Source organism: Amphiprion ocellaris, chromosome 16 (assembly GCF_022539595.1).
Source record: "Amphiprion ocellaris isolate individual 3 ecotype Okinawa chromosome 16, ASM2253959v1, whole genome shotgun sequence".
NCBI classification, from domain to species: domain Eukaryota; kingdom Metazoa; phylum Chordata; class Actinopteri; family Pomacentridae; genus Amphiprion; species Amphiprion ocellaris.
In genome coordinates this window covers 27,264,230-27,274,340 of record NC_072781.1, presented here as the reverse complement: position 1 = coordinate 27,274,340, position 10,111 = coordinate 27,264,230, and the positions used below count along the sequence as shown (strand labels likewise).

Here is a 10,111-nt window from a genome sequence, read left to right as displayed (position 1 = left end):
TATTTTTTTTGGCTGTGTGATTCATGTTAGACAGCACATCCCCCTCCTCCTGTCATTTCAGTGATAGAAATGCGATGCGTTTTTCACATTTAAGTTTGCTGCTTTGTCTTACTGTGGCCAGAAATAGCATGTTGTTGCCTGTTTAATGACATGACAGCCTTTGTTGGGTCTTTTTTCCAAAAACCGACCTCAGTGTTTTCCCTGCAGTGAACTGGAGGTAAACTCACGGGCTGTGCTGAGGAGACCTGGAACATTTTCCCAGTGAGGACACGTGATGTGAAAGTTAATGCAGAGTTTGTTTTGCTCCTCTGCAGGCTGTGGGGGGAAGGAGCAGCATCAGAGTCAAGCTGCTCAGCCAAGGAGAATACACGCAGAAGTAGCGCTGCTTTGTCTTCAAAGTAAAAGCATGGATTTCTCACTAGAATTATCATTATGAAAGATGGGCTGCAGCCCAGATATGTCATAACCAGGCAGAATTTGAGATTAAGCTAGGAAACATATAAATCATATATTTCAGGCTGTTAAAGTCCACTATCTTATAATTGTCTTCCCTTGTACAGGTAATCAGATATAAAACAAACAGCACAGTATGTTATGGTGCTGAATTAGATTTCACTGATTATCTTTAAAGCCCTTCATGGCCTCTCTTCCAGTTATATCTCTGTTGTCTTACTACTACACACATGGGTAAGCATTAGACAATTTGATCTGTTCCAGGGTCCTGGCTAAAATGGAACAGAGTGTTTGCAGTAGGGCGGAACTATCAATCAATTTCAAATCAAATTTGTGATTCAAAATAATGCAATTAGCTAATCTCAAAGCTGCTTTAGGATGTACATGATGCCCAGAGTTTAAACTGTTAATGTTGTCAATGGTTAAATAAATCCACACCATCCTCCTTGTGTGACAGCCTCACTTCTGGTGGTATCTCGTGGTAATGCTCCATCACATGTTCTAAATCAATTGCACAGTAAATATAAAACTAAAGACTGCCTTTAAACAATTACATCATAAATCAAATAGCTAAATCTATCAGAAAAATCACAACTAGATATTTTTCCCCAAAGTTGTTCAGCCTTACTTTGCAGTCTGGGACATGAGGCTCTGGAATAATCTGCAAGGAAAGGAAATCAGGTTGACTGAAACTTTTAACATGCTAATAAGTAATATAGGCTTTTATGTGAAAGAATGCACTCCAACCATCATGCAGCATAAACCTCAAGAGTTGCTTTTAGTCTTTCAAGGAAACTCTTATTATTTGTCTTAAAAACTTCTTTACACTGAGAGCATTTGCTCCATTTCCCTTATAGTTGGTAACAAAACTCCATAAGACTTTCTCAGAAACTTCAGTGTAATACAGAGCTAAATAGCAACAAATTTTCATGAAATTTGGTGTAAAGCTTCCAGTAAATTAGAACACGCCGGGTCATTAAATAGAGCATTATGAACTGATGCTCTGAACAACATTTGTTGCAAGCTTAGAATACGGCAGTTATTTATACAGTGGGATCCACGAAAATATGCTTTTATCTGACAGCGTTTTCTAAGTAAAAAAAAAAAATTCCTTTGAACCTTACAAGAAAATAATACTATGTTAACACTGTCTTATTACACCTGGCTCTCTTTTTATGCTTTTAAAACCTGATATTGTCACATAACAACAACAACAACAATAATAATAATAATAATAAATCCATTCAATATCAGATTTTTAAAAACAGTCTGGTGCACTATTATTGTTATTCTTCTTATTAATAATAACGTTGATATTGTTTTATTTTGAAAGGCCGCTGAGCCCTCTCTAGATGCGCTGTTTTCCACACACATAGGATCGCCTTTCGAAGCTCCTCAGGAAAGTTTCGGACGATGGAGAGAGCCGGTAAACGACCATTTCTGACCACTTGCTCTCCTCAGCAGACCATACGAAGCTGTCATTAACTATTACAACTTGTAACAGCCGACAGAAACCTGGACTCGGACCTATAATGGTGTTCCACGGTGAGCAACCGGTCGGAGCTGTGGACTTTTCTTCTTCCAAGCTGGAATAACGCACTCCGCAGTAGGTAAGTTAAGCTAGCTGTCCTTTGTGTGCAAACTTGTGTTTTCGTCACCTTGAGTTAACTTCCGAGCGTCAATGTACAAGCTGCGTCTCCTGACAAAAGCCTGAGAAGGACATTCCTGTCGCCACCGTCGGTAGTGAAGCGGTATTATACGGGAGGAATCCAGCGGGACGTGTTGTACAGCTTCTCCCCACCTGTCGCCCCACGTCACGGTTTAAGTCCAAATCAAAGCCACCGCTCCGATTCTACGCCAACAGTTTTAAGAAAATACATCCTGTTTGGTAAAGTCACAGAGAACACAAGGTGCGATTTAAGGATGTTTTTGACTGGGAGTCAGTCTTCAATTCGGCTTGTAAATGTTCTCACACAAATAGCATCCTGTGTTAAGAATTTGTAGATTTCAAATGAAGTTGAGCAGCCGAGCATCGCTGATATGGCAGCTTGTCTGAAAGTTCATTATTTGTTCGTGTACAGTCCAGTCCATGGACAGTACATAGGCTTAAGCATTGTTATTAGATTTATTAATTAAGTTTGGTTTCTACTATACTGTATTGTCTAATAGAACTGTAACAAACTATTATTTTAATTGTCGATGAATCTGGTGCTTTTTGTCTATAATAATTAATTAGTTGTTTGGTCTTGTTCCCTTTCAGACGGAAACCAGAAAAGATTCACTTTTAAGAAGCTGCAATCAGAAAATTTACATAGTTTTTCCTTTAATAATCACTCATATTAGTTGATCAACTATCAAAATAGTGGGTTAATAATTTAATATTTGAAAGCTAATTGATTAATTGGATATATTTGTTTGGTGTTTTGTAATATTTTTTGAACATTCACAGTCTGGAGACACATTGATGCATCACTTCCTGTAGTTTAAGAAAATTCACGAGTGTTCAACCAGAACCCATGTTGACTTTATATTATGAGATGTGATTAAAATAAGTCTTGTGTAAGGGCCAGTTGTAAAATGCTGTTGACAGGGATATTACAACCCAGATTTTTGAGAATAAACTAGAATTAACAAATGTCTTAGCATTAATGTTGATAATGGAGGAATTTTGCTACAGTAATCAAAGTAATAAGATTAACCCCAAAACTCGTAGCCCTTCATGATTGTTGATATGTGAGCCATGAGATATTTCAGCTCAGTTTAGAAATCCACTGGTCGCTCAATGCTTAGTTTCCTTTTGTCCCCTGAATCTTTCCAGCTCACAGCTTGGTGGATCACCTATTGTTTGCGTGGTAATTAGACTGCTGTTTAAAAGATGCTGCCAGGCATTTGCAGAATTCTTTAACTGTAACCCTAGCCATCATCACCAGCCTCTAACATCATATCATCCATCTCCCGTCTGTCCTTTTTTTTTGTTTTTTGAATGGGAGAAGCATGAAAAAGCCGAAGTATTTCCTGGTACTGGCCAAAACCCTGGCTTTCCAATCTCCCCAGAAATCTGCTAATGTGCTTAGTGCTCAGTGTTGGGACCAAAGTGGACTAGTGCTGTTGTCTACCTCAGACGTGAATCACAAGTAAGGAATTCAAGAAGAGTAACACTGGTCTGACAGCGTGGTTTGTCGTTTCACCACCTTCTTTTGAACGTCTTGCTAACTGTATTTACTCAGGTGCAGTGTCACGGTTATAAGGAAAGGTGCAGATAAAAGATACACAGCAGAGGTGTGTCATTGTAAAGTAAGCAACCTGAAGTGTGGAACTTGCATCTGTAGATACAGTAATGTAGAGAAGTATAGGACTGTGGCATCAGGTGCACTATTTCCATAGTAGCAGTGTGCTCTTGTCCCACATGGAGACAACAACCATGTTTCCTTATTGAGTCAGTCATGGCTTCACAGTTGTGGTGAGAAAGAGCAGCATTGTTTTTTTTCTTTTACAGGATATTATGCAGACTGAATGGAATGTCACAGATGTATAGTTATATTTATTTATTCATTCATTTGTTTATTATTATTATTATTATTATTATTTTTATTTATTTTTTTTTTAACAGATTTTTACTCTGATAAATTTCACACCAGCAGGTTTGGGGATTCAGAAAAGTCAGAGAAAATCGAGATCTGAAAGACAAAGACACTAATCTTGAGATGACTGAAGAACTAATAGGAAACACGATAAAATTTGTAAACGGTCAGTATATCACTGTCAGATATACTGGGGTCCTCACGACATGAATTATCACAAAAGATGCTGAAACAGCTGAGACGAGCAGTCGTCCCTGACTGACACTGTTGACACAGTCAGTGCCAATGTATTTTTAGTACCTCTTTTCCTACAAACCATGTGGTCCCCACCCCCGGCCCCTCTGCTCTTTTCTTACTGAAACAAAAACCTAGATCGTTACAGGGTGTTTGATGTATTAAGGTTTAATGGGAGCCTGCACTGATTGGTTTTGGACCGACAGAGTAACTACAGGTAACTTTGGTGACTTTAGTAATGGTGCTGGTCACTCGCGTCTTCATGATGCAGATCAAACTTGCCTCAGTGATTTATCTAAACTTGGTGACATGCTTTAGCCACTGTCATTGACCACGGCAAAATGTAGACTTTGTTAACCTTGGGTCATTTCAAGAGAGAAGTGAAACTAAAATGTAACGTATAATCTGGGATTCACATTACTGGAGTTTTTGCTGTTGCTTCAGTGGACCTGTGTCATATGTGAGTCTCCTGGATCAAAGAAACAAACTCTCTTGTTTTTTTTGTTCGTTTGTGTGTTTGTTTTCCCAGACACTCTGTGACATTTGACATGTAACAGTATGGAAAACACAGGTTTGATTAATAAAATGAATAATAGCTGAGTTTCACTGAGTTGCTTTAGTTGCAGTGTCCTAATGTTGTCCTTGTTACTCACTGTTGCCTTGGCATGTTGCACTGAGACACTCGAATATAACATTTCTCTGTCACATTAAGCCACATTGTTAGTACAATCTGCCATGTTTTTAATAAAGTCAATAAAAAGCACTGTTAACCAGTGATGTGCATCCACTACATCTAGAACTTCGCCACTATAAGGTGTTAAGTGTTTTCAAGCAAAAAATGCCAAATATTTGCAGGCTTCACCTTCTCAAAATGAAAGTTGTATTATTTTGTTTCTCACATTAATTAGTAAACTAAAAATCTTTGTGTTTTTCATTGCTAGGCAAATAAAAACAAGCAATCTAAAGCAATCCCCCTGTGCTGTGGAAAATGATATTGTGTATTTTCACCCTTTTCTTTACAAAACGAGACAGTAAGTGAAATTCAAGAAAATAAGACTGATAATAGACATAACTATCAGTTGCATTGCTATTCTCTGCAAGGAGAAGCTCAGTAATCTAACGTTCACATGGGCTAAGACAAGGTAAAGTCTTTTTAGTGTTTCTGTTGAAAAGGATTGCCACATCTTTGTACTGTATATGACCTACTAGAACCGGTCAGGCCAAAACAAGCATCTCATTTATAAGAACTACCACAAAAATGCTGATAACTGTAGTTACTGCCCGGAGCAACCCTCATGCATGTAATGACATGGACTTACTCGCAAATGCTCTTAGAAAGGTTTGTCTGGTCATTCATGTTTGTACCTGCAGTCATTTGTGGGTCTTTTCACATTTTTACATTAGTGTGATCATTTTTAAAGTCACATTTCAGTTGCTCCTTAGAAGTTGGACCAATCTTGCTGAGAAGTGTTTAGTTCAATGTTAATATTGTTGTGTGGCGTTTTCTTGAGTGTTTCAAATATTTTAGTGTTACGGGGTCTTACAGTGTTTGGAGTTCTTGCACAATATGAGAAATCCTTGATTGTCATGACATGCAGATTTGTGCTTCCTCTGCTGTCTCTCAAACAGTGTCAGTCAATCACACTTGACAACAGCTGACGACCAAGAAATAAGACAGAAGTAAGATCATAGTGTTACTTCAGTGGTTTGGAAATGTTTTGGTTCTGCAAAGTCCTACGACAAACAGATGTGCACAACTACATATCAGACTGGCCTCAGTAGGATGAACCTGTTTGTAAGACTTTGTTGGTCATCGTGGATTAATTTCCTTCATGGCAGCATTGCAGCAAAAACATGTAAAAATTGCCTCCAGAAACTTTTCCAAGTTAAAGGCTAACCAAACACTTTAAATGCTGACTGACTTGCAGAAAAGCTGCAAGAATGCATATTCCATTTATTACATCAAGGTGGGATTGCTACAGCGGGAACCCAGCTGTAGCTAAGCAAGGTTTGGAAATTGAGGTTTACCCAAACTGCTCTTTCTCACATATACATGGTTTCAGGTTCACCTCTTGTACTCACTAATCAAGTTGTTTCAAAATTGTTTATATGAAATGTTAGGTTGTTTTCAGATTCTCTCTCTTTTGTCATGCTTAGTAATAACAGTTCTCACAGTGAAGGCCTACCTTCTTAGACCCTGTCTGTTGAAAATCTACATATTTTTAACTTTTTTAAATAGCCATACTGCGTTTTTTATATGCTAGAACTCATATCATGAGGGAAATAAGCAGTCAACACCATGGCAAAGCATTTCTACCTTAAAACTGTTGTCTTCTGATGGCTGTCTCCGAAGCTTGAGCGGAGTTGCTAGTATGTTCAACCTGGGGAGGAGGAGGAGTTCAACAGCATCAGCATTAGCATGGATATCTCCGTCTTTGGCATTTTGTCTTCTGTTTACAAACACAGGTGAAGTGAAGCGTGGCGTCAGAGTTGGTAGGTCCACATGATACAGCCGAGCAACTGGCCAAGGAAAAGCAATGCTGACCCCAGAGGTCAATGCAGTCCACAAGACTGATATATGAATGCTTAATGACAGTAAGCTATCTGGTGCCACTGACGAGGGGGTGGGGGTGGGGGTTTGTACTCTGAATATTCGGATCAATATTCGGATACCACCACAATGATCGGATATTCGGAAATTCGGGTCAAGCCCTAATCGGCAGTTGGCTAGAGTCCCATCACAGCAAGACACCATTAACAACTCATAGAAGTGTACTCCTTTACCTGTTAAACTTTACACACAGTCTTCCACTCATTTTGAGTAGCAAGTTGACTTAGTTGTGTTGTTCTATATACATGCATATATTTATATTCATGTGTTTTTTTATACACGTTATAATTTATTTAATTTTCATGTTATAGAGTGTAGAAAGTTGAGATTGACGCATCAACTTTTTTGAATTAAAGGCATTTAAAGATTACAACCGGTGCTCACCGTGTATGTGTGAGTTAGTCTTAATTTACTTGGGGTGTTCCACTAGGTGTACTTCAGCGCTTTCATAAAGGTGGTGTAGATTTTGGCTCAGAGCACAGAGTGTGATTGTGTAATGTGGGTCAATCAGGATGTGTGTTTGTGCATGTGTATGATTTCACTGCTGCTTGGTTTTCTATGGGATAAATCTTTGTGGAGACACACCCAGTCAATGTAAAGGGCAAATGGAATGCATTTGACACACTTTTAGGAGCTATACATAGGCATTTCATGTGGAACACGCTAAATAGCTGTAGAAAAGGCAGCTGAACCGCAACCCACAGGAAAATCCGTGAGATGGTGAAGGAGGGCTCAGGAATGGAGGATGTCGACAAGGTTAGAAAGTTCATTTTCATGGACATTTTTCAGAGCTGCTGTTGCCAGCTTGGTGTTCTGCTTTACAGCTTTTACATCTGCTAAATGGAATTTACCACTTTAAATGAATTCCAGTACAAGATAATGGACACTGATGACATGCACTGCTGAAAAGTGTAATTGTCTTTAAATTCTTGTCATTCATTTCATCCTACAGCAAATGTGATTCATCTGAGTAAGAATTTGCTTCAGTGTACTGTGCTTTGACTGAATCATAGTTTAAAAGCATTTTGCTGCCTGGAACATACTGCAAAAAGCAATTCTTTCCTTTTCTTGTTTTACCTGGATATCCTTGTTTAGGTACCAGATACTTGAAAGTTCTCATGATATAAATTTGATACTTATTATACAACCTGAGAAGACTACTCTTGTTTAGACCGGTTATGATGTTCACTTACCGACATATTCAGCTTTTTTAATTCATGTCTCAGTTATGAAAATATGTTCTGAAAATTGCTGTCATGCATCACTTGGAATTCCTTAATTAAAATTTTAGTAATGGTGGCTGATGCAACATTTTAGCTTGCGTCCTCAACTACAGTGATGCCAGATTTATTGACTTTGTTGTATACTGAAGTAACATCCTTTTGACAACAGATCAAACTTCTGCCAAGTACTTATGCTGTTGCTACCAAGACTTATGCTGTTGCCACAATTTTCTGTCCAAGTACAGTGTCTGCGGAAAGGATTTTAGGTCATTAGCCAGATGCTGATGGTGTTTTCGTCATACTCGTGTTTCTTGAAAGGATTGTCTGGGATGTGTTTAGATGCCTTGACACAGCTGGGTCATATCAGCTGCTGTAATAGGAGCCACCACAACATCTGGGTCAAGTGTGTCTGTGCATATGTGTGTGCATGTGTTGTACTGCTGTAGCTGGAAAACAATAAACTGTTTTGGATGAAACACAGTCGGCTTTGATACTGACTGTTGGAATGAAGAGTTAGAGTTGCATCTTAAGCCCAGAGAGCAAAAATATCCCTTCAGTGTATATTGTATCTGATTATCTGTGACTGATAATGGGAAATCTAATCTCAGTCATAAATGAAGGAATCTCTGTATGCATGTCTCTCTTTGTTTTTCTTGACAACCATTCGTCTGATCTACTTCACACTTGGCCAGTGTATGGCAGAGTTGTTTTATAAGCACTCTTCATATTTTGGCTATTAATTTGTACTGAACATTAACAGCAGTGGCCTCAATGGGCCTTGGTTGCTTGTGATATCAAAATGTGTTCTGCGCAGGTGTAATTTGAAACATAATATAATACAAAGCATTTCATTCATCTTCAATAGTTGAGTTTCTCACCTGGCAGATGTCTATAATATTGTAGTAGTGTCCTCAGCATGTGTTCTTTGATTTTGGCATCATTGTTAAGAGTGATTACAAGTTCAGCAGTTCACTCTTTGGTCTACACCTTAATAGCAATTGTTAGTTAAGTTATCATTGTAGGGCATAGTTTTGTAGTGTAGTGTTGTAGGTGAGCTGCTGTGCTCCAGCTGCAGTGAGTGGGAACAGGAACATGGCAAAAGAGGTGGGAACTTCATTAATGTGCACATTTAAAGCAAAAAACGGTGCAGAGCTAAATCTAAGACATTTTAAAGCAGGGTGGGATTGTTTTTACAGAAAAAATAATCTAAATATGTAACTCTAGTTTTTGTGCTTTGAACAATGACCAGAGAGAGACTAAATGTAATACAGTAAATCTGACATGGTAATATGATGCTGTCACATTAAATGAAATGATGCAAAAAAAGATCAGTAATTTATGTTTTGTGGTGTGTAATAATTAACACATTAACATTTTAAAATTGTAACGTCATACTATGACAGTTCAACCGGTGATGGAGCCAGATAGTTTGTATAGTGGTGGCCAGGATAAGGTCATCAATCACAATATAGTGTTACAGTGTCTCATTAATATTGGTTCACAACAGGCTGCTGTTGGCCAAACAGTCATTTATGATCACTCTCTCTTATCATTTGCTTATGCAGGCAAGACTGTCATGCATAGGTTTGTGCCACTTGTCTACACTTCAAAGTAGGTTTCATACCTGCAGTCTTTAAGCGTCTATATAAGAGCTTCAGCTAAATCCTCAGCCAAAAACCAAAATTATGCACGCTTTGCACAAACACATTCTTCATTTATGTATAGAACACAGATGCAGTTTCATACTGTCTGCATTTTCTTCAAAGGCAATAATACAGAATCTTTGAATTGTTACACAATCAGTGTAAACATTTTCTGGTTGGTCAGTACTACTTGTTTGTACAGGGTTCAGTAACTAGGCTTCTTCATTAATAATGGTCACAGTAACGGAGTATGTATAAATACAGAACTAGGAATTATGACTTTTGAGCATCAAAAAAAAGCTGCAATGCTCTCCTGTTTATTATGAGAGCTATTAACTGAGATCAATAACAGTTTGTCTTTTGCAA

General features: G+C 38.2%; 1 protein-coding gene across 2 annotated transcripts in view; it reads left to right on the top strand.

The window, feature by feature from the left end:
- The first annotated feature begins 1,817 nt into the window (after window positions 1–1,817).
- Window positions 1,818–10,111, top strand: part of rin2a (Ras and Rab interactor 2a) — a 41,888-nt gene continuing 33,594 nt past the window's right edge. Inside the window, exons 1-2 of one of the 2 annotated variants that reach the window (XM_035941541.2) lie at window positions 1,826–1,879; window positions 1,958–2,063. The gene's annotated coding sequence lies outside the window, so the exon portion shown is untranslated. Of the gene's footprint in view, window positions 2,064–10,111 lie in introns of both variants that reach the window. The other variant, XM_055018706.1, reaches the window with a different exon arrangement.